General features: G+C 52.6%; 1 pseudogene; it reads left to right on the forward strand.

Moving 5' to 3' along the window:
* The first annotated feature begins 2478 nt into the window (after nucleotides 1–2478).
* Nucleotides 2479–21214, forward strand: part of LOC113194596 (rho GTPase-activating protein 20-like) — an 87641-nt pseudogene continuing 68905 nt past the window's right edge.

Consider the following 21214-nt stretch of genomic DNA (forward strand, 5'->3'; position numbering starts at 1 on the left):
TTTTCTGAATAGTGCAGACCCTGCTTTGTCTGGGTTCAGCGGGGGTTTCTGCTGACCACATAGTCTTGGAGGGCTGGGCTGAATTTCCCTGGCACGTTATCTCACTCCTGTGACTTAGAGATGGTCGCCTTTTAACTACTGATTTTTTAATATGGCTATTAGGCCGTGAGGCCAAGAGTTGGCTTGGCTTCTTATTTCCTCTGAGATCCCTCCTAGGTCCTGTTTTTCATGGGGTCTTTGTGTCAATACCACAGGTCAGGGGTTATAAAAACATGCTCACTGGTGGGTTAACCAAATTGCCCTCTGCAAGCCAAAATGGTGTCACGAAGCAGAAAATCACCCACAACCCATAATCACAGGGCAGGAGAGCATCAACAGACCACTTTGGTGAGTTTAGTCATGGGGACCTTGCCGCCTCAGTGCAGGAATGAGGTCCCTGCCCCTGTACAGAGCAGGTTGCCTGGCCCGTGATGCATGCCAGCAGCTCCTTGAAGAGCAAAGCTGGAGTCTCGGGAATTTCAAGGAATATGTTACCCTCATTCCTGAATCCACCATTGACTCCCACAGCTGGCTCCAGCGAGCCATAGATGAAACTCGCCAATTCATGGCATTAGCCCTGAAAGACAAGGGGGAGGACTTGGGCTTTAGGGTCCACACTGTTTTCTGGGAAGTGGCTGGACATCAGACTGGTCTCTGCTCTGGGCAGAGTGACCTTCCCCTTGAATGTGCCTCTGCCTTGTGCTCTCTGCATCCACACTGTGGATGCTTTTCTTCATCCTCCTAGACTAACTTGCCTCCTCTCCTACCCTGGACCCCTCCACCACTGTGCTCTGCAGTTTCCTTCTCCATTGTAACCTGGGCAGGCTTCCCCTGCCCCAGCTGCTGCAGCCCTGCCTGGTGCCCTGTGCCCGGCACCACCCTGCAGGTACTCAGCCATGGGCATCCAAAGAACTGATGGTGGGAAAATCAAAGGACACTGACGCCTGTTTATCCTGTGCTCATTCATTGTTGGTCACCTGTTCTCTGTTAGGGACAGAGGGAAATAAGGACATGATCCAATGTGCTCAAACATTCTACAGCTGGAATAACTCAAGACTTGAACCAAGAAGTTACTCATAGCAAAGACCAAACTTACAAAATGCTCTTCTTGTGAGACCTCAGCTTGGGGCAGGAGAGGTCAGGGCTGGGACGGCAGCACCTGGAGGTAGGATATAGGCCAACCCTTGGGAGCCAGAGCTGTGGGGAGGGAAGAGATGCCTGGTGGTGATGACCTTCTGGAGGATGCCCAGGAGGGGAGTAATCAGTGACCTTTACAAACAAGGGAATGGACAGAGGCTGCCCAGCTAGGTGAGATCTCCCCACTAAGAACCATCATAGACGACAGCAGCCCAAAGGTGAATCCTGGTAGTATAGGGCAGCAGCAAGTTGAGTGTGACCCAGAGCACTGTGCTGGGAATGGAACCCAGGGCCTCACACATGCAAGGCAAGTGCTCTACCACCGAGCTGCATCTCCAGCCTTTGTGACCGTTTTGTGTAAATAAACACAAACCCCTTCCATGCTGCACTAGAGTCAGGGCTGGGGTCTGATGTGAACTGACCACTTGCTGTTCACTGTGTGTGTTCTTGTAGCTCTTTTTGCAGCATTAGCATTAGGGGATTCCATGGTGTATCTGGGGTCATTGGTCACCAACGGCTTGGCAATGCTGGAAAGAGCCACATTGGGAAGCATAGGATTGGGGATGGGACACCAACCTATGGCCTCATTGGTGGATTTTCCATCTTCCTGTGGGTTTAGCATATTGGGACCCATCCTAAACCTCTGAGGGCCTTCCCTGGGCCCTGCTGAGACAGGCCGGAGAACCCCCATGCTGCAGGGCCTATGAAGAGATCCTTAGTTGGGCATAGGGCTCTGGGCCTCCATTCAGCAGGGGAGATGGGCAAGTGGGACTAGACCAGACAAGAGGGGAGCCAGAGGCTACCTCCACCTCCTGGCCAGGGCTCACCCCAGAGTCAGCCTCAGGGATACAGTCCCTGTGCTGGGCTTAAAGCTTTTTGAACAAGGAGCCTGAATCCCCACTGCAGTGACCGGTCAGGGCTTCCCAACATGCTGAAGGGACAGGTGGGGTGAGACGAAGGGACAAGGGTGAAGTACTGAGGGCCTGGGTAAGATGTGGCCACGTGGGTGAGTAGGGTTGAGGAAGGCCATGGTCAGCAGGGAGCCCAGCTGCACCCCTCACCAGCTAAGTGACCTTGATTATAAATCTCAGCCTCAGGTCCTCCAGAGAGGAGCTGTCCTTGTCTCACTTGTCATAAGACAAAAGTGGCTGCCAGCCCCAACTGCACATGAAAAAAGCGAGGTGTCCCCTGGTCAACTGCGTGGCTCATCTGTGGCTTTCACTGGGCCACGTCTTCTGCCACATGATGCCATGACTGGGTTGGGCTTTCCTGAGCAGGGATGATGCTGTTGCCCTAGGGACCATGGGAGGTGGCAGCATAGACCGGAAGCACCCTGAACACTGTGGGACCAATGAGTAGGTGAGTGCCCAGTAGCTTGGGGCTGCTGCTTGCTCTGCTTCCCACATGTGGCTCTGCTAAGCAGAGTTCAGGTGCCTCAATAATGCATAAGCATGTTCAGACTTCTGCCAAACTCCAGGTCCTGGACTAGGAGCCAGGCCACAGGGAACCCTGTGCCTGCCTCATAGCGGGGAAGTGCTGGCCTCTGGGAAAGAAGACAGGTAGATGCAGAACTGAGAACTGAGATTTTGGAGTATTGCTTCAGGACAGCTGGAGTTGTCCAGAGGCCATGGCCCCTCAGCACAGAAGGACCTAGGTGAGGACATAGTTGGAGATGTTATTTACAGTCTCTCTTTCCTTCAGGTAGATCAAGATTCTGGTGTCCTTGGGTGCTCACTAACTAGCATATAGAATGCAAAGGTTGATGAGATTTATAAAATAAAATACTCTCATCTCCCTGTTGCCAGTGACATCATTCTGTCTTCCTCAGTACAGGGGAGTTCTTTCACAGGAGGCATTTTGTAAAATTAAAAGGCATTTGCCAAACATTATTTTTAGCATGAATGCCATCTATGGACTTGGTGATCAGAGATGATAATGTGAATGTTAGACAAATAAGACTGAATATTTAGAAGCAAATGCAAAATTGGAGTAAGAGAATAAATTATAGGGAAATGTATTCAAGGCCTCAGATTTCTGGGTCTGGAGCAAAAGTCTTGGATTGACACCATGTGACATGGAGGGTGTTGAGGAACGGCTCAGCATTCAGACTCCCTTTGCCCTCAGAGTGGCTGTGCTGAGGGTAGGTAGGGGTGTAGGGTGGGTACTGTTCAGGCTCACATCTGCCCCATGTCCTTCTCTGCAAATCATAATAATTGCACTTTTCCTCCACCCCCCGATTGGGGGCAGCCCATGCACCTGCCCTTGGTTCCTCTGGACCCTCTTGCCGTTCTATATTCTATAAATACCAGGCTCTGCCCCAGCCCTGGGGAGTCATGGACAGAGGGTCTCCTGACAGGACACTTTCCAGGGAGGACACATACCTTCAGGGTTCCCTAGTGAGGGTCACATGTCCCAACAAGAAAACATGCTTTTGCTAACTTTACCATGGGTAACAGCAGCTGCAGGACAGGGATGTCACGCTCCTCCTGCACTGGCAGATCTGGAAGAGAGACAGAACCTCCCTGGCATCTGTGTCTGATTGCAAAGGTAGTGGCAGGTGAACACACACTGTCACTTGTCACCAAGCCAAGAGGCCTCAGAGCTGAACAGCATATTATAGACGCCTCATTGCTGCTAGCTGAGAGGAGAAGGGGCCCTGGAGCTGACGTGGTGGTAGAGGCAGGTGTGAAGAGATTGCAAACAGCAGCCTCAGGTAACCTTCCTGTTGGAAAGCAGGCCGAACTGTTATTCAGGATCTCATGGCCATTGCCTGGCTTGCCTAGTATGGCTTACGGCTTTGCTGAAAGGCAACATTGCCTTTTACAAATGGGCTTTTGTCACAACTCTGTGTGAGGTTCAGGGATAGAACTTCGAGGCCCTATAGGCAAGAACCCAGGTCGTGCCTGGGTAGAGCTAATTCTCTGACCCTGTATCTGCCCTAATCCTCCTGCTGGTCTGGTGGGTGTCACGGGAACCATCACTGAGCTCCAGGCTCCACAGCCCTGGTGCAGCCCAGCCCCAGGGGGACTGTGTGCCAGCCTTGTCCTTTGCCTGTGCTCCACCTGCGTGGAGTCCTGTGGCCAGATTTCTTGTCAACAGATCAATCAAGTCAATTCCTCTTTGTCAACATCCAGGCTCCCTGTCCAAGTCTTCCTGGGCAGAGGCTGCAGCCACTCTCTCTGCTCACTCCAGCTGACTGCTCCCTGGACAGCTGCCTGACCCTTTGGGTTCATGGTGATCGTGGCTCAGATCTGCACCCATCAGCATATCCTTGCTGGTCTGGTGACAGACTTGGAAGGAGGATTAGCCCTCTGCGTCTGTCCCAAATGGCCAGTGGCTTAAATGACTCTGAAAGTCAGTGCTCCTCATTCCTGTTCCTCTCCAAAAGCTTAAATACAAGTGTGGGGCAGATGGTGAGACTCCTGTTGGGCGGGGGGGGGGGGGCAGATCACTCTTGGTTTTACTATGTCCCTTGATTCTCTTGGGTAGCACTGCATGGACCCCAGCAGAGAGGGGCTCCTGAGATGACCACCCTGAGCTCCACAGAAAGCCCATGGTGTGATGACCTCTCTCCTGTTCCTCTAGGCAGAGCGTAAAGAAGTTTACTGTCCCCTTAGAGGACCTGATCATTGTCTACATTAGTGCCAAGGCCATCTGTGTGCTTGATTTTCTCAGTGGGACCCCTGGACAGGGCTTCAGGGTGCAGGTTCTCCTTACCTACCCCTCAGGTGACCCAAGGGGGTGGCCCTGACTACTGTGTCTAGAATGGGTGTTGTGTTGACCCTCCCTGGAGAGCAAATTTCCGACTCCTGGCTCTGCCTCCCTCCTCTCTCTCTATGGCATTGTCCCCCATTTGTTGCGACCTCTACACTGATTAGCCCTGGGGACAGGGCCGAGGCTGACGAGTCTGCAGAGGCCTGTCAGGCAAAGGGAAAGTGGGGTTCTGGGTGGGGTAGGGGATTAGGCCACACAGCAGAACAGCTGATCTTCCTAGAGAGCTCTGGTTCATTCTTGGGGTGGGGGGCAGGCAGCAGCTAACAGGTCAGTTCCTGCCAGAGGCCACAGGAGGAAGCTGCCCTCTAATCCTCCAATGCCAGTGGTTTGGGCAGGGCCACGAGGGTTGCACAGAAAGCCCAAAACCCCGACCCAGCAGGCCCTGGGTTCTGGGAGAGAAGCCCACGCCCAGCCCAGGTATGCGTTGGAGGTGTGCCAGGGAAACAAAGGCGTAGCCTGGCACAGAGATGAGGTCAGCATAGGAATGGGATGGGGCAGAAGCAGGTGTGGAGAGGGGCCACTGCAGGGTGCTCTGCTCTTTGCTGCAGCTGCCAGTGGCCCCCCTTCCTTTGCTGATGTGCTGTGCCTACTCCTCAGGTGCCGGCCATTTGTGCTGCTGTTTCAGGTGTTGAAACCACATTTTGGGGGGGGGGGTCCTTTATCCCTTTTCTAGTGAGGGGAGAGACAGCAAAGAAAGGGATGGACAGCCCAAGTGCCAGGGTCCATACGCACATGGGGATCCATGCAGCTCAGAAACAGGGGCTGCTGGGAGACTTCCCCCTGGGCAGGAAGGAAGGGCCTTCCCAGGAGGGGAAGGAGGAGCCGAGCCCGTGGGGCTGCTGTGTTCAAGGGAACGTCCCAAGAAGAGGATGCAGTGGGGTGAGGAGAGGTGGACAGCGACAGAGAGGCTCAGGTCTGGGTTTCTGGCTCTGAGGAAGATGTGGCTGCCCTGTGCGGAGCTTCCTCAGCCTGGGAGGTGGCAGGGGAAGGTTGGAAGAGAGTGAGGACCAGGGGTGGTCGCTCTGGCCAGGACAGTGGGGACAGTTGGATGAACTTGGCAGGACAAGGTTTCCTTGGACTGGTTTACATTGGGAAGCTGAGGACACAGTCCAGTCACCCTTCCTGTCTCCAATACTGGGACACAGAGCCCTCTGATAAAGTCTGTCTTCCTAGATCAGAGTCTAGTCTGAGTCCCTCAAACAGAAGGCCCCATGCTAGTTTTGGAGTAGATTAAATCCCATCCTCTTGCCCTGAGTAACCCAAGGGCTGGCTGCTCAGGGTGCCACAGCCTCCACCCAGTAGCAACAAAGTCAGCTTTTTACAGGAGAAGAGTTCAATTCTGTAAGTGGTTTCCTGAAGACATCCCCAGAGGCCCATGCCCCGCTCTCCGCTGCTGCAGAGGCCCTCCTGCATGCTGCCCCAGTCCTGGCCAAACCTCATCAATGGAGTCCGGGTCCACTGAGTCTGGGCCCACAGCCTGACTCCTCTGCTTGCAGGGTCTGCTCCTTTCTCACCCTCTGCAATGTACTTACCTTTTCTCTATGGAGACCTTCCCCATTTCAGAAGCCCCTCCTGGTAGTCCAGTTGCCCCTCTGAGAACCCCCAGCACCTGCACAGCCGAGAGGGCTCTCTTGAGCTCCCCTCCCACTGATTTGCACCAGCATGTGACACAAATGGGATCCTTTTCCAAACAAGGGCCCAGATTGGGCACAAGCCAGGCTGCCCTGCCGTATGGAAGTATAGTGGGGTGGGGAGATGGAGAGACCCTGGCTCAGCCTTCTGGCAGAGTAGCAGCTTCTGATAGAGGTCCCTGACATGTCATCACTGGCCCCAAGGCCCTGGGGTGCTAGAATTGGATAGTTTAATAAAGTTAGTGGTGCTGGGGTGCTCAGAGGGGCAACTGGACTACAGGTGGTGGTTCACGCCTATAATCCCAGTGGCTTAGGAAGCTCAGGCAGGAGGTTCGAGAGTTCAAAGCCAGCCTCAGCAAAAGCGAGGCATTAAGCAACTCAATGAAACCCTGTCTCTAAATAAAATACAAAATAGGGCTGAGGATGTGGCTTAATGATCAAGTGCCCCTGAGTTCAATCCCCTGTACAAAACAAAACAAAACAAAACAAAACAAAAGTTAGTGAATTGAAAGCTAGGGGTGGGTAAGAACTGTCCCTCAGTGGCCATGATAACAGTGTCCTAGACTGAGAGGCCCCAGAGCACAGCCTGAGGAGGAGAGGCCTGGGCAGGCCAGCTGCGGGAGGCCTCACTCTATCCTCTATACCCTGAGGATTTGCTACATGCAGAGTTGTACCTCCACCTCATCTCTGGGCTCAGGGTCCTGCTGGGGACCAGGCCCAGGACTCAGGGAAGGTGGAGACACAGCCAGGGCCATGGTAAGGGCAGGAGGTGAATCTGCCCAACATGGCCGGGCAGAGGCAGGTGGAGACAGGGCCTCGTTGGGACATGGCACCTTCAGGGAGGGGTGTATCCGCCTCCTCCAAGCTCTGGCACCTGAAGAAGGGGCACGTCCTCTGCCACCCATCCCTGGGCAGTCAAGGCTTCCAGAAAGAGTCATTCAGTCCATGTAAATTCACCAAGGACACTAAGGGCCAGATTTCTCCTCAATGGGTTTGCTCCTCCCTCCTCTTAGGGGGTCCCAGCACAGCAGACCCTGCCCAGTGGTGCCGGGTTTCTATTCTCGAGACTAAAAGGCTCAGGGGTCACTCCAGTTGAACTAGGCTGACTGGGCTGCGCAAAATAACCGCACAAGAGACACAAATACCTTTTTGTTTGGGGTCGCAGTGACGGCTCCTCTGACCTTAAGGGTCCACAGGAAGAAAGAGAGCAAGAGCACTCGCTGACCACTTTTATTGAGGAGAAACTATTCAAATGAGGCAAGGGGTCAGGTTTCAGGGAGCTGAGTCTATCTTCATGATGTCCACTGTCAGCAGGTTGACTGACACCTGGGTAGGCCACACCCAAGGGCACAGTAAGAGGAGGGGACACACACAAGGCACTTCCATGGAAGATTCTATCCTAAACAGGGCAAGGGGTTATATTACAAAGGAACAGGTCAACGTAGCTTCACCCATGGGGCTGCAGCAAGACACACTCAGGCATGAGACACCGACCCTCGAACCCAAGAAGGGTGGGGAAAGCTCTGCCACATTTCTGTGACTGAGCGCCTCAGCACCCAGCTGGGTTGTGACTCAGTCACGTGTAAGGTTGGTCTCTCACACAGTGGCAAAACCACCTCCCTCTGTCAGGAGGCCCTTGAGGGTGGGGACCATCTCACCCACTTGTGTCCTCCAGCATGGCCCAGGGTGCAGCCTACAGCTGGGCATCAGTGAGGACACTGGCTCTGTCCTCTTGTGTTTCCCAGGCTGCCCCCTCATCCACCTTGAGTGAGGGTCTCTGTGCTGCTCCTGCCTCTATGTGTATATTCTTCGTGTGTCTCCTGCCTCCTCCCTTTTCTCATTGAGGCCCAGCTAATGTGGCCTCTATTTCCAACACAAGAGCACTTTTTGGGAAATAGAAATGACTTCTTGTCCCAACCAAATAAGACCACAAACAGTCCAACATTACCACTTCCTGCTGTTGTGGCCCCACTGGGACAAAGTCTGCAGGAACAGCCAAGGCTGGTGTCCTGGAGGCCAGGGGAGGCCACTGTAGGAAGGTCGCTGGAAGCTGTCAGGAGTCTGTCTGAGAGGAGCCTGCAGTGGCTACAGTTAAGATATATATATATATATATATATATATATATATATATATATATATATATATATATATAACTGGGGATTGACCCCCTAGGGATTGACATGTTAGGCAAATGCTTTACCACTGAGCCACATCCCCAGACCCTTTAAAAAATTCCACTTTCACCAGGTGCAGTGACACTTGCCTATAATCCCAGTGGCTTGGGAGGCTGAGACAGGAGGATCAAAAGTTCAAAGTCAGCCTCAGCAATGGCAAGGCACTAAGCAACTCATTGAGAACCTGTTTCTAAATGAAAATACAAAATAGGGCTGGGGATGTGGTTCTGTGGTTGAGTGCCCCTAAGTTCAATCCCCAGTACCAAAAATAAAAATAAAAATCTACTTTTGAGACAGGGTCTCACTAAGCTGCTGAGACTGGCCTCTCAGCAAGTGCCATTCTCCTGTCTCAGTCTCCAGAGTTGCTGGGATTACAGGTCTGTGCCATTGCACCTGGCTAAATCACAGTTTCTAACTTCCAGCTGCACTTGGGGCTGCTGCTGACATTCCTACCGGAATGAGTGTTCACTGTCTTAATTACCTCTGGATGAAGGGTCCTGTCAGCATGAATATAATATTCCTGACAGTGGCTTTCAGTCACGGGGATGACAATTTCCACCTATGAAACCTCAGTACACAGAATCTGGCAATGGAGGATATGTACCCTCAGCTGTCACTGCCAGCTCAGGTCTCAGGATTTGATCCTGCATACCCCACCCCCTGATGCTCCTGGAATCCCCCTGTCAAGGGTCCAGACAGACAGACTGCTGTGAGAGAGTTGGGTGGGCATGCTGGGACTGGGATTAAGTGTTCACTGATCACTTGCTGAACCAAAATGGGACACGACTGGTGTGGGCAGAGTGGGATCCATCCATGGATGTCAGAATTGAGCTGACCTGGCTTCCTGCAGGAGGAGCACCTGGCTGCCCCTAAAAGTGCAAGAAGGTTTTAAGAATAAGGAACAGGGTGGGGGTCATGTGTTGGGGGTATCTAGTAGCCACAGGATCTTGGGCAGGACCACCTTGTGATGACGCCCTGAGGAGGGAGGGAGAAGTGTGGTTGCCGTAGACCTCAGCTAGAGGCATTGCTGGAGGCCATGGAGCATCCCCTAGGCCTCCCCGGGCCATCACTCAGGCCTGCCGAAGGCTTGCTTGGCTCCCCTGGGGTGGCCTGATGCTACCGGAGACCCCTAATTGTCTATGAGGTGAACCAAAATGCCTGGTTCCTATCTTGAAGATGCCTGGGCGCTGAGCCCCATTGTTCAAGGTCTGCTTTCATCTCTGGTGCGCCCAGGTGGACTGGCCTGTTAGGATCACACACATGTGTGCACATTCCTCGGGCATATTCAGTGTGCAGCGGAGCAAAGCATAGCTGCCTTGGCTACAGACAGAATTCTAAGCACGTGTGGACTCTCCAGAGTTTGCAGGCTTCTTCCTCCCCTTCGGTTGCCTGCTCTGGTCCACGGATGGCATGCTGGTTTCCTATCTCCAGCCTCTGTACATGTCTTTTTCCTGAGAGAGCCTGGGCGTGGCTGGCACTGCTCAATCCACATTTGGGGCTGTCACAATGGATAGATGAACGGAGTTGGGGAGTAATAACTGGAAGCAACCTGCTGCCTGGCCTGATGTAACCTCCCACTGTGCACTCCCATCTGGCCTACCTACCTGTATGTAGTTGCCCACAGTCCTGCTCCCACCTGTCTCCCTGCAGGACTGAAGCAAACAGGATCCCTACTCCCTTGCAGTTATGGGACATTTGTTTAATATCTGGAGCAACCTGGTCAATAGTCTAGGCACCTGTGCCCAAGACAACCTCACCCTGTCCTGGGGAGGCCTTGAGCCTTTTCCAGGACAGGGTAGTTTCTTGGATTCAGAGGAGCCCCTGATGCCATGTGTCCTGATGGCTTTGGCTGTAAGAGGCATTATCCTCAGAGCTGACCAGTCACCTGACTATTCAGAATCTGAAAAGGTGGCCAGCTCTGTGGTGCTGGTTGTGAGGCTGAGTTGCTGTAGGGCCATGGAGATCTGTTCAATCTTTCCTCCTACTGTCTTAAAAGGATTTTGAACATGAACCTTTGCACAATGTAAGGAGGATGCTTATTGTATCTTCCTGCCTGACAAGAGGGACTCCCAGGAGTCTCCAGGCAGGATGTTTTCATTGCTGCTCCCCTGTGCACTAAGACCACTCCTCTCCATGGCAGCAGCAGAATGTTACCAAGGACTGGCCTTTCGATACCTGATATGCTAGAGTTGAGATACAGGGTCCAACAGAGGGCTTTAGGGCAGAGAGTATAGGTGTGCAGGTGGACATCTGAGCTTGTAGGCATATGTACATGTGTGCACACACCTATATACATGTGTACAGATATATGCTCATGCATGAATGCACACAGTGTCATGTATGTATGTACACAGGCAGAAGTAACCTATGAGCCTCCATGCCTATATTGCAGAAATAGGAAGATATGTACACTTGCACATGTGTGCACTTTTGTATACATATACCTTGTGTTTGCCACACAGGTATGTACTTGTGTACACACATCCACATAGCCACACTCGGCAGGTCTTGAGTGTGCACAAAGGCTAGGGCCAGCAGGAAACATGTATCATAGGCAGAACTGGGGACTGATCCAGAACTTGCATGGGGTACCATGTAAAAGACAGGAATTAAACAGGCTCCCCATCTCCAGAATGCCCCAGCTGCTCATATCAGCTGGATTTCCTTGCAGCTTTCTCTCTGGGTGGGAACCGACCCTGGAGACCTGGGCCTCCAACCTTACCCCACCTCCTTCTCCAACATCCTTACTTGCAATAAAGTCCTATGGCTTGCTTCCACCTGAGTTTCTCCTTGGAACAAGGAGCCGGAGAAAAGCATGCCCTGTGTTAGCACCTGAAGGCTGAGGTGGAACTGTGAGTCTTGAGCTGAAGCCTGGGGCTTGGATACATCAAGGTACAAATCCAGGGAGACTGAGCTCCTAGGATGGAGGACATCATCCAGCAGCCAAGGCCCAGGTGCTGTAAGTCGTGGATGTCAGCCTCTCTGAAGACCCCCTGCCTCTCTCCATGGCCTGGAGGCTCCTCTTGGAGTATCCAAGTGGCAGGTGGTGCCCAGAGTGAGGGAAGTACAGGGAGGCTTGAATCCTCTCCTTGAACCCTCCAGGGAACCCTTCAGGGTGAGGTAGCTGGAGAGTCCAGGCCTTTTCTGATGCAAACTTTACTTGCATCCCCAACTTACACTTGAATGCCTATTCCTCAGGGAACTGGGACCTATGGCAGCCAGATGCTGGTCATTCACTCCCCAGCCCCTCCCTGTGATGCATTCCTTGGAACATGAGGGAGGATGCCAGTATCCAAGGGACTCAGCCCTGTGAGGTTGCTTCTCACCTCTTGCCTTGAGGAGCAGGGAGCTGGGGGGGGGTGGTCATCGTGGGCACTGGCTTCCAGCTGGCATAGATGGCATGAGGCCCATGGGGGCATCTGAAGAAGGTCCCACATAGCACTGCCAGGCAGAGAGTGCAGGGCCCAATGCCCAGAAAAGACCAGGCAAAGCTATTAGGCCTGGAATATGTTTCCAGCTTCCCCCCACTCAAAAAAAAAAAAAAAAAAAAGGCAGAAACTTTCTCTAGGCCAAGGATAAATTGGCTAAGGACAAATGCAGCGTGATGATCATTCATCATCGCCAGCCTGGAGAGGACCTGGGAGCCCGTTCTGGCCTGCGACTCAAGGTCAGAAGCCTCTGCTTCCCTCATTATTTCTATTTTTAACAATTGCATTCAGGCCTCCTGCAAAAATAGCAAGAGGTGAGACCATTTCAAACACTAGCATGCTCACTTTTTGTCAGAAAACCACGGGATGCAGGAAAAACTGGCCAGGATTTGAGCAGCATGGCACTGCATCCTTCCCTGCACAGTTAAAACACACCCTTAGTGATGCTCCAATCTGTTACCCAAAGAGTAGACTGAGGCCAGAGGCCATTTGGTAAGCAAGCCCCAGAACAGATGTCCTGGTCCCTCTAAAGTGCAGGGCTGGGGGCCAGGAATGGAGGCCTGGCTGCAGAACCAGGTTGACAATGCGGTTTTGGGCCCCACCAGGCAAAGAACCCTCCAGGGCAGAGCCACTGTCCAATGGCTGGCCAACTTCTTGCCCACCAAATGCAGGGGATGTGCCTCCAAGCAGCTCTGAGAGCTGGGCACTGCCCACCATCCCTCACAAAGAAGTTAGCACATGTCCCTTTGGGAGGTAGCTGAGGAAGGTGGATGCACTTGAAAGTCTCCTTTGTGCACACAAATGCACACATGCGTGTATGCATATGTGTATGAATGTGTGTGTATACATATGTATTCAAGTGCATTTGCACACATGCTAGCACATCTATGCATGAATGTATACATGTGTGTGCATTTAAGAGTATGTGCTGATGTGTGTGAATGCACATGTATTCAAGTGCATGTGAGCAAGTGTGAGTGCATGTGTGTGCACACACTCATTCTCAAGGCCAAAGGAACCACTTCTTTGAGAGTGTCAGGAGGTTCCAGCAGCAAAATGCTTCCCGTAGCTGGGGGTTTGGGCACTGGCCCCCTCTCAAGTCTGAGTCACTCTGGGATGGCAAGATTCTTGCCTGTGTGGCTGTTGGTGTTGCTGAGCAGGTCACACTCTTGAGTGATGGGTGTGTCCATGTGGCTAGGCCTATGTTCACCTGTGAACCTGGAACCCCCAGCATCCTTCTGCCCAGGAACCATGCCCCACAGCTCACTGACTCCCTGTCAGACTCTCTAGGATTGGGAGGCCCAATTCAGCTGGGGAGAAGTTTCCCTCATGGGGTGTTGCTCTCATTGCGGGCACAATGCTCTGAGGCCCTCGGGGTCCTTGGAGAAGGTCCGTCCTCTGCATGGGCAGTGTGGAGTTCCTGTTGGGCGTTGGCTGACCCTGAGACCACCTGCCTGGCTGGTCTCTGACCTGCTCTGTCAATGGGCATTTTTCTAACTGCCCACATCACCCTTCCCACCCAGTGGTAGAGCAGATGTGAGGAAGGGGCCTGGAATGGGCCATTTGGGAGCTTTTGCCAGTGCCTGTCTCCACATACCTGCTCCCGGGGCTGCTGTGAGGCCATGCAGGGTATAGCAAACCGTCATCATGTCAGTCAGGTGCTCCCCGTGAACAGTCAGCCACCCCCCAAGTGCACAGGTCCTCCTGAAAGGGCTGAGTCTGGAATCCTCCAAGTTTGCCTGGCCTGACTCCATGAGTCTCAGCCTTGCCACTAAAGGGAGGAAGCCAGACACAGGAGAAGGATTTTCTGTGGATCCCTTAAAGGAAAACCTTTACAAGAGACAAAATGCTTCTGTGGTGTGGCAATCAGGACAAGGAAAGTGGGGAGGCAGGTGAACAATGCCCAGAAAGAAGTGTCAAAGTAACCAAATTGTGAGTGTGTGGCACCTCAGATTTAACAAAAGCACATGTGTTTGCTAACACAGAGTTGGGCAAGGGTCCTGGTGGGCGGCTGGCCTGCGGGGGCCCAGGTGAGGACAGGCAGGCAGGCCCAGCTGGGAGGGAGCAGCTCGCAGCAGGGGTGAGCAGGTCTGCAGTCTCACTGGGCCACCAGCGCAGGCTCATGGTAATTAAAGAAACAGAGATCGATGGTGCTAACATTCTCCTAAGATGATGATGGAGAAACTAATTACCGAGAAAAAAAATTGAGATAATGAGGGTAGGGTGTGTGCGCATAAATATTTTTACCTTTTAATCACTCATGATTGGAAAAGCCGATGCTTGGGACTCGCATCTGGCGGGAAGATGCACAGCCTTTCTGCACCATCCTGGCCATTACTTAACCAGGGGGCTGACGGCAAGGAGCAACCATCCAAGGGTTCATTTTATGGCTCATTAAGCAAGCAAAGCAGACACCCATTTCTCCTTTTTGGCATTAAGGAGATTTTGAAACACATGCATTGCTAATGACGCTGGAATTAGCAAAGGTCAGAGCGAACATTAATGGAATTCTTAGAACATTAATGGAATTCTTATCCGCTCAGCCTAAGTGGATCCATTTCCTCCTCCTGGTAATGGTGGAGTGCTATTAAAAGCAAGCTGGAACCCACACAGTGAGGAAATGGCACCCCTGGCAGGAGGCACCCAACCTACTTAATGCACTGGCCCCCACCCTGGGCTCTCACCCTGGGCGTCCCTCTGGGAGGTGTGGGACAGACACTCTCTGTCCAGTCGGACATGGGCAGAACTGATGTTTTGGGGTTGGTTGGTTGTTTTTTGTGGTATTGGGGACTGAATCCAGGGGTACTTACCAATAAGCCACATCCCCAGCCTTTTTAAATTTTTTTTTTTAATTTTGAGACAGGGCCTTGCTAAGTTGCTTAGGGTCTCATTTAATTGATGAGGCTGGCTTTAAATTCATGATCCTCCTGCCTCAACCTCCCCAATTGCTGGGATTACAGGTGTGCCACTGTGCCCAGACTGACTTGAGATTTTTATCCCCAAGAGCCCCCCTTAGATCTTTCTCCCAGGGCTTCCCTGAGGCAGGGGTGGCTCAAGCCCATCTCCCTTTGGAATAAGTTTTATATACTGTTTCATTTGCTTTTTGAATTCTGAGAACCTGTAAATAAAATTGAGCAAACATGAAAACAAAGCTTCTGGGGAGTTGCCAAGGGTGTGGGCTGAGCTGCCCTAACTGAGTCAGACCTTGGATGCCAGGACATCCCTGTAGCTCTGTGGGATCCTGAACCCCTTAGGGTCCCTGCACTTGGGAAATCCCAGCCGTGACTATGGATGGGCTTGGCCCAACCCTGAGACCCATGTGAGCTTCCTCCAAGTAGACACTGGTTGGAAGGGCAGCTTGATGCCCAGCACCTTCTCCCAATATGAAAAGCCCTGTGCTGCTAGAGATTGGACCTGCTGCTGGACAGTCCAAGGCCACAGCCAGCCTGGCATCTCCAGGATGTCCACCTCTACCCTCCGCAGCAGCTGCCCCGTGGTCAGGGCTTGGTTGGTACTGCTGGCTGAGCTCCTCCACTCATCACTGCCAATTCAGGACCAACCAGAGGAAGTGACACTCTCCCAGAGCCTGGCACACAGGGTGACTGCCTGGCTCAGTGCCTCCTTGTCTCCTTTGCTAGCCACAGCCAGCGCTGCCCTCCCACTGCAGAGCTCCCCAGTGCCCTAGGGGGTGCTGACCCTGAGCTATAGCAGCCTCCAAACAAACAGCCTCCAGCTAGGTTCACTTGGGCCTTCGTTCACTGCCCAGGGCCCCAAATACCAGGCCGAAAAGGATGAAGGGTGCGTGTTTAGATTTGACAAAGCACTCAGAAGTGCACTCAACCAGGACAAAGCAAATCCTCTTCTGTTTGCCTTTTCTCATGGGATGTCCTGAGACTGCTGTCCAGGCGAAGCTCATAGTACGAGGTGTGAGGGCTACAGTGCCCACTGTCCTTGTGGGCAAATGACATTTGGCTACAGAGTGTGCTGAAGGTGCAAACCTGGTAGGAAGATTGTCAGAACCATAGGAAGCTCATTTTAAAACTGTAAGTTATTATGAGTGACCAAACAAAAACAGAGCCATTCTCACATGGTACTTATCGGAACACGGATGTAATTTTGGCCAAGCCTCAGCACCTCCCACTGAGTTCACCCAAACACTGCACCCTGCAGACAGTCCTTGGCCTCCTTCAGCTGTGTGTGTGTGTGTGTGTGTGTGTGTGTGTGTGTGTAGGGGATGTGTCCTCCACAGTCCACTTCTGATGATGGCAACTCCTCATAGGCCTGGGGAAAGAGGCTGCTAAAACTGTACCTTTCTCCAGGTCTTTCTCTGCCACGAAGGGGCAGCGAGGGCACAACTCTCCGGAGAGCTTCAGGGGTACTTCAGGGCTGGGAGAGAACAATAGCACACTAATGTTGACCTGAGACCACTTCTGGGTCCCCATTGTGGCTGCCTGTGCACTTGGATACTCCAGCTGATGGGGGAGCCCCAGTCCAGTAGGAGCTGCAAGACAGATCCTCAGGAGCAGGGGCTGTGAACAGAGGGGGCCCCTCCCCAGAGGCTCCCGCTAAACCCATGCTGCTCAGAGACCCAGCCTCTGCTCCAGTGCAGCAGCAGCCCCAAGGAAGGGGCTGTGAGCCCTGCCCCCACTACCTTATTAGTGACTGGGTAAGGTGGGCCTTTTAGGCTGCCCAACCTGAGACATGGAGTAGATGGGGTCAGTTTTTAAGCCATGGTAGTCACAGGGTTTGGAATGAGCAAATCGCCATCACTAGGGGACTGAGGCAAAGTCCTCATGCAGAGCACAAGTTTTCACAGAGCTGGGACAGCCACATGTGGGGAACCCTTTTGTCACCCTGCTGTGAGACTGGTTGGCAGAGGTGGTCTGGCATGGTGTGGTCCTCCTGTCTCTGTCCCTGTAGCTCCTCAAGGACCCACCAGGATCCCATACATCCATGTACCCACCTAAGGCAGGTCCCATGGACCCCCAGGTGATGCCAGGTGTTCTCAGCACCAGACCATAGGTGTCCCACAGAGGTGACAGGCGGTGACAGCTCCTGGTCTCTAGTGAGCCCGGTGCTTGGATGTGGACAGGGAAGGGTGAAGCTGCTCCAGGGCAGACCTCCTTGCCCAGCTGAGTGCCTGGCCCTTCTCCAACTCCCATGTCCCTCTGGCCCCTTTGGTACTCTCTTCCTCATTGTTTCCTTGGGAAGCACGTGGCACTTGCTCCTTCCCTATCTCCATTATTGAAATGGTCCCACCCCCAGTGTGCAGATGCCATGCTCCAGAACAAACCTGCTACAGCTGCTTGGCATCCCAGCCTCCTGTCTCCCAGAGCCAGGCTGAGGGGGCCCTGTGGGCTCCTGGGGAAACCACCAGTGGGACAAACCCTGTGGGTGATAGGCACATAACGCAGCAGCCCATAGGGGGCAGCCCATAGGTGGCCCCCCATTCGAACCTGCCCTCTGTGAGTGAGGCAGAGATGGGTCAGAGGCACGGCACACTTGCTTATGGCCAGAAGCAATATTTGGTCCTCTCTGCAGCTCCTCAGAGGAGTGGATCCTGTCTGGGGTATGAGGGAGAGTCTGACTACGGGCTAAAGCTTCAGATGACCCTAGTCTGCTAGAGTCTTGAAGTTGAGAATTCCCCACAAACGAACCTCAGTCGGAGAAACCTGCCGTCACCATATACCTGAAAAGGAAGCAATTTCCTCTAGAAGATCCACTTTTTAAGACCATGTGTTATGCTCGATAAAAAAACTAATAATATGTTATGCTCGAATTCGGGACCCCCCCCAAAGACCACCAGAGACCAAGATGGATGTAAGCAGCAAAGAGGTGTTTATTGCAAGCTAGCTCGGTCCTCCGCGCGCACAGCAACTGGTGATGCTGAGAGGCCCCGAGCCCAGGGTTTGCAGCAGTTTTATACACTCTTTGGGGAAGGTAGGGACTTCACACACATCATAGCATCTCTTAGCAAATCATCACACACCTCGGGAAAATCATAAAACAACTCTAAAACATGACTAGCACAGTCACTGGTGGGAACAAGTTGGGTAGGGCTGATGGGTTAGTACAAGAGGGGGATTTGTTTGAACTGATTGGTTTAGGCCACGAGGGGAGTATGTGCTGAACTACATGGTTTCCCAGCATGTTATCAACCACCATAAACTACTGGGAGGGACATCTGGCATCCCAGGTATTTCCCTGTCTCATGCTGATTGGTGGCTGCTAGGGGGTTGCTATGGGTCCCCACCTAGCCTAACTGAGTCAGGGGCACCTGGGCACCTGGGCAGCAGATCTCTCCTGTTATTTGTAGATAAACAACTCATCAGGGTGGGTGTGTGCCTAGGAGTGCTCTGTGGGTCTTTCCAAGGACAAGGGTCATGCCCCCTTCCTTGGACAGGCTTTGCTCTGAGGTAGAGGCTGTTTTTTCACATGGATTTATCAGAGGCTAATGAAGAACCAACTTCTCAATTTATGGATCAAACTCTTCACTGATCGAAGTTTCACTCTGGGGACCCAGATCTTCCGGAAAAGGCTGTCCAGAGTCAGAAAGACATTGTCAACCTCAAGGTTAGGGACACATGTTTGCCAGGAAAGCCCTGCATTGGTATTGCAGCAGCATCTGCTCAGAGGATGCAGGGGACCTGCACACTTAAATTTTTGCAGATGGATCCACCTTCCAGAAGGACCAGACTAAAAACAGCTGGCAGACGTGTCACTCTGTAGATGCACCCCTGGTGTGATGTGCACCCCTGCACCCTAAGAAGCTTGCTTTTCTATCACATGGGCTGGATGGGAATGAAACAAGAAGCCCAGGGAGTACAGCCCCCACTCCCAATGCTAACAGGAGGGGTTCTGCTCCCGTAGCAGGGGCCAGCTCCCATCATGGGCGGGTCTAGGGCCACTGCTGCTGCTGCAGAGCAGAGGTCTCCACCAGTGTTTCTCCTTCAGCATTGACGTGGAAATTCCCTCTGACCTTTCTCTAGGGTATAAGCTGAGCTTCCCCACAGGGGGCCAACGAAAAGGCAACTGAGAGAGATGTCCCTGTGCTGGTGCCCATTAGGAGTACCCACACGATTCCAAAGTGTGCTCTGCTCTGCGTTTAAGCTCTTTGTTGCCTTGATCACTACGATTTCTTCTTCATCAATCTGTAAGTGGGGACCAGAAGCTTCTTATTTTTTACTTTGCAGATAAAATGTTGTTCGGTGGTCCTTGCCTGGTAGTGGCCCAGTTCCATCTGCCCTGCATGTCCTTGGTGGGAGGTGCTGGTCTCACCTCTGGAATGCTCATTCCCAAGTCCCCCGCAAGGAGTCGTTCAAGCCCGACGTGGATGTGAACACATGAAGGACTACATGTTCAGACCCCTGCGTCTTCAAAGCAGCTGGGGCCACAGGGACCTGAGTGTGACACCAGGGCTTGCCCACCAAGGTCCAGCAGGTCCTGGAACAGCCCTTGATCTGAGAAAGCAGGCTGAGGCCCTCCCATGCACAAATTCATCTGTTATCCTGGGTAGAGGGCAGCTGCTGCTCTGGGGCAGCTGCTGCTCTGAGAAGGTCCAATCAGCTCCCGGCCCCAGGGGGTCACTGGCTCTGGAAGGACTGAGCCTGGAACAATGGTGCAGCCTGGTTGCTACTCTCAGAGCCAGCAGGAGGGGAACTCTGAGCGGGCAGGAGGGGAGGGAGGCCCTGCTAACTGCTTGGCTCTGCACATCCACCTGTCTTTGTAAGCCAATCTTTATTATGCCTTAACTTTTGTCTGGCTTAGTTTCGCTTTGGTTTTTATTGCTTTGGAACCAAAAGAATATCTGGAATCTGGAGCTTTGATGGGCAAGGTGACTTACCCAAGGTCACCAGAGAGGGGCAGGCACCCCGCCCCCACCCCCACCCCCACCCCCCAGGAACTCCAGCAGTCCTGATCACTCATCTAATGCTTTTTGCTCTCCAATGGGTTCACAGAGGGGCTTGTTATGCAGATTGCAGGGCCTGCCAGCAGGGATTCCAAGCAGTAGGTTTGGGCAGGAGGGACTCCTGTCCTCTGCTCACCGCACCTCCATTTCTTGTGTGCCCTTTTTGTATTGGGCACTGGGAAGCTTATGGGCATTTAAGTGGTCCACGCTGGCAGCTGAATAAGAACCCAGGAGAAAGGTTCATTCTGCAGGAATTTCCTCAGGCTGCATTAGCTTTCTTCCTCTCTTTTCCCCTCCCTTAGACCCCTCCAGTCTGTTCCTTGTTTAGTAACTTGGGCATCTCTGTAGGGGCTTTCAAGGGGCCAGTTTGGGGTGAGGAGGGCACCAGCACTGACTAGCACGGTTCTGTTTATACCTGGAAGTGGGCAGTTCTGATGATGGAGACTTTGCCATTTGAACTCTTTCTGTAGAAAAGTGAAACAAATAGTCATTAATAATAAATCATTAAAAGATAATTGTCACTGGCTGGCGCGGTGGGGCATGCCTCTAATCCCAGTGGCTCAGGAGGCTGAGACAGCAGGATCTCGAGTTCAAAGCCAGCCTCAGCAAAACCAAGGCGCTAAGCAACTCAGTGACACCCCTGTCTCTAAATAAAAAGTACAAAATAGGGTTGGGGATGGGGCTCAGTGGGGTTGAGTGAGCCCGAGTTCAACCGTAAATACTCCCCCTAAAATAAATAAATAAATAAACAAACAACAAATAAATAAATAAATAAAAGTTAATTGTCTCCATATCTGCTGGATAACACAGAATGACCACAGTGCTTCACGAATGACATAGCTTCATACAGAACTTCAGAACTCTCAGTTTGAGGGGATTTTAAAGACACAGACCAGTTTGGTGGGTGGCCTCAGAAGGAAGAGGTCAGCCACTGACCTCATGGAGTACCCACCTCCCGGACATGCCCAGCTCTGCTCTGCCCAGCAACCCTTGATGAGCTGACTTCTCCCCCTCACCCCTCCAACTGCTGGCACAGCAGCCCTGTCCCCCAGCCTGTACCTTCCAGAAATGTTCAGCTGCCCTTCAAGTCAGCCTTCCCTGCTCGGTTGGTTTGATCTGGC

This window comes from Urocitellus parryii, chromosome 9 (assembly GCF_045843805.1).
Source record: "Urocitellus parryii isolate mUroPar1 chromosome 9, mUroPar1.hap1, whole genome shotgun sequence".
Taxonomy (NCBI): domain Eukaryota; kingdom Metazoa; phylum Chordata; class Mammalia; order Rodentia; family Sciuridae; genus Urocitellus; species Urocitellus parryii.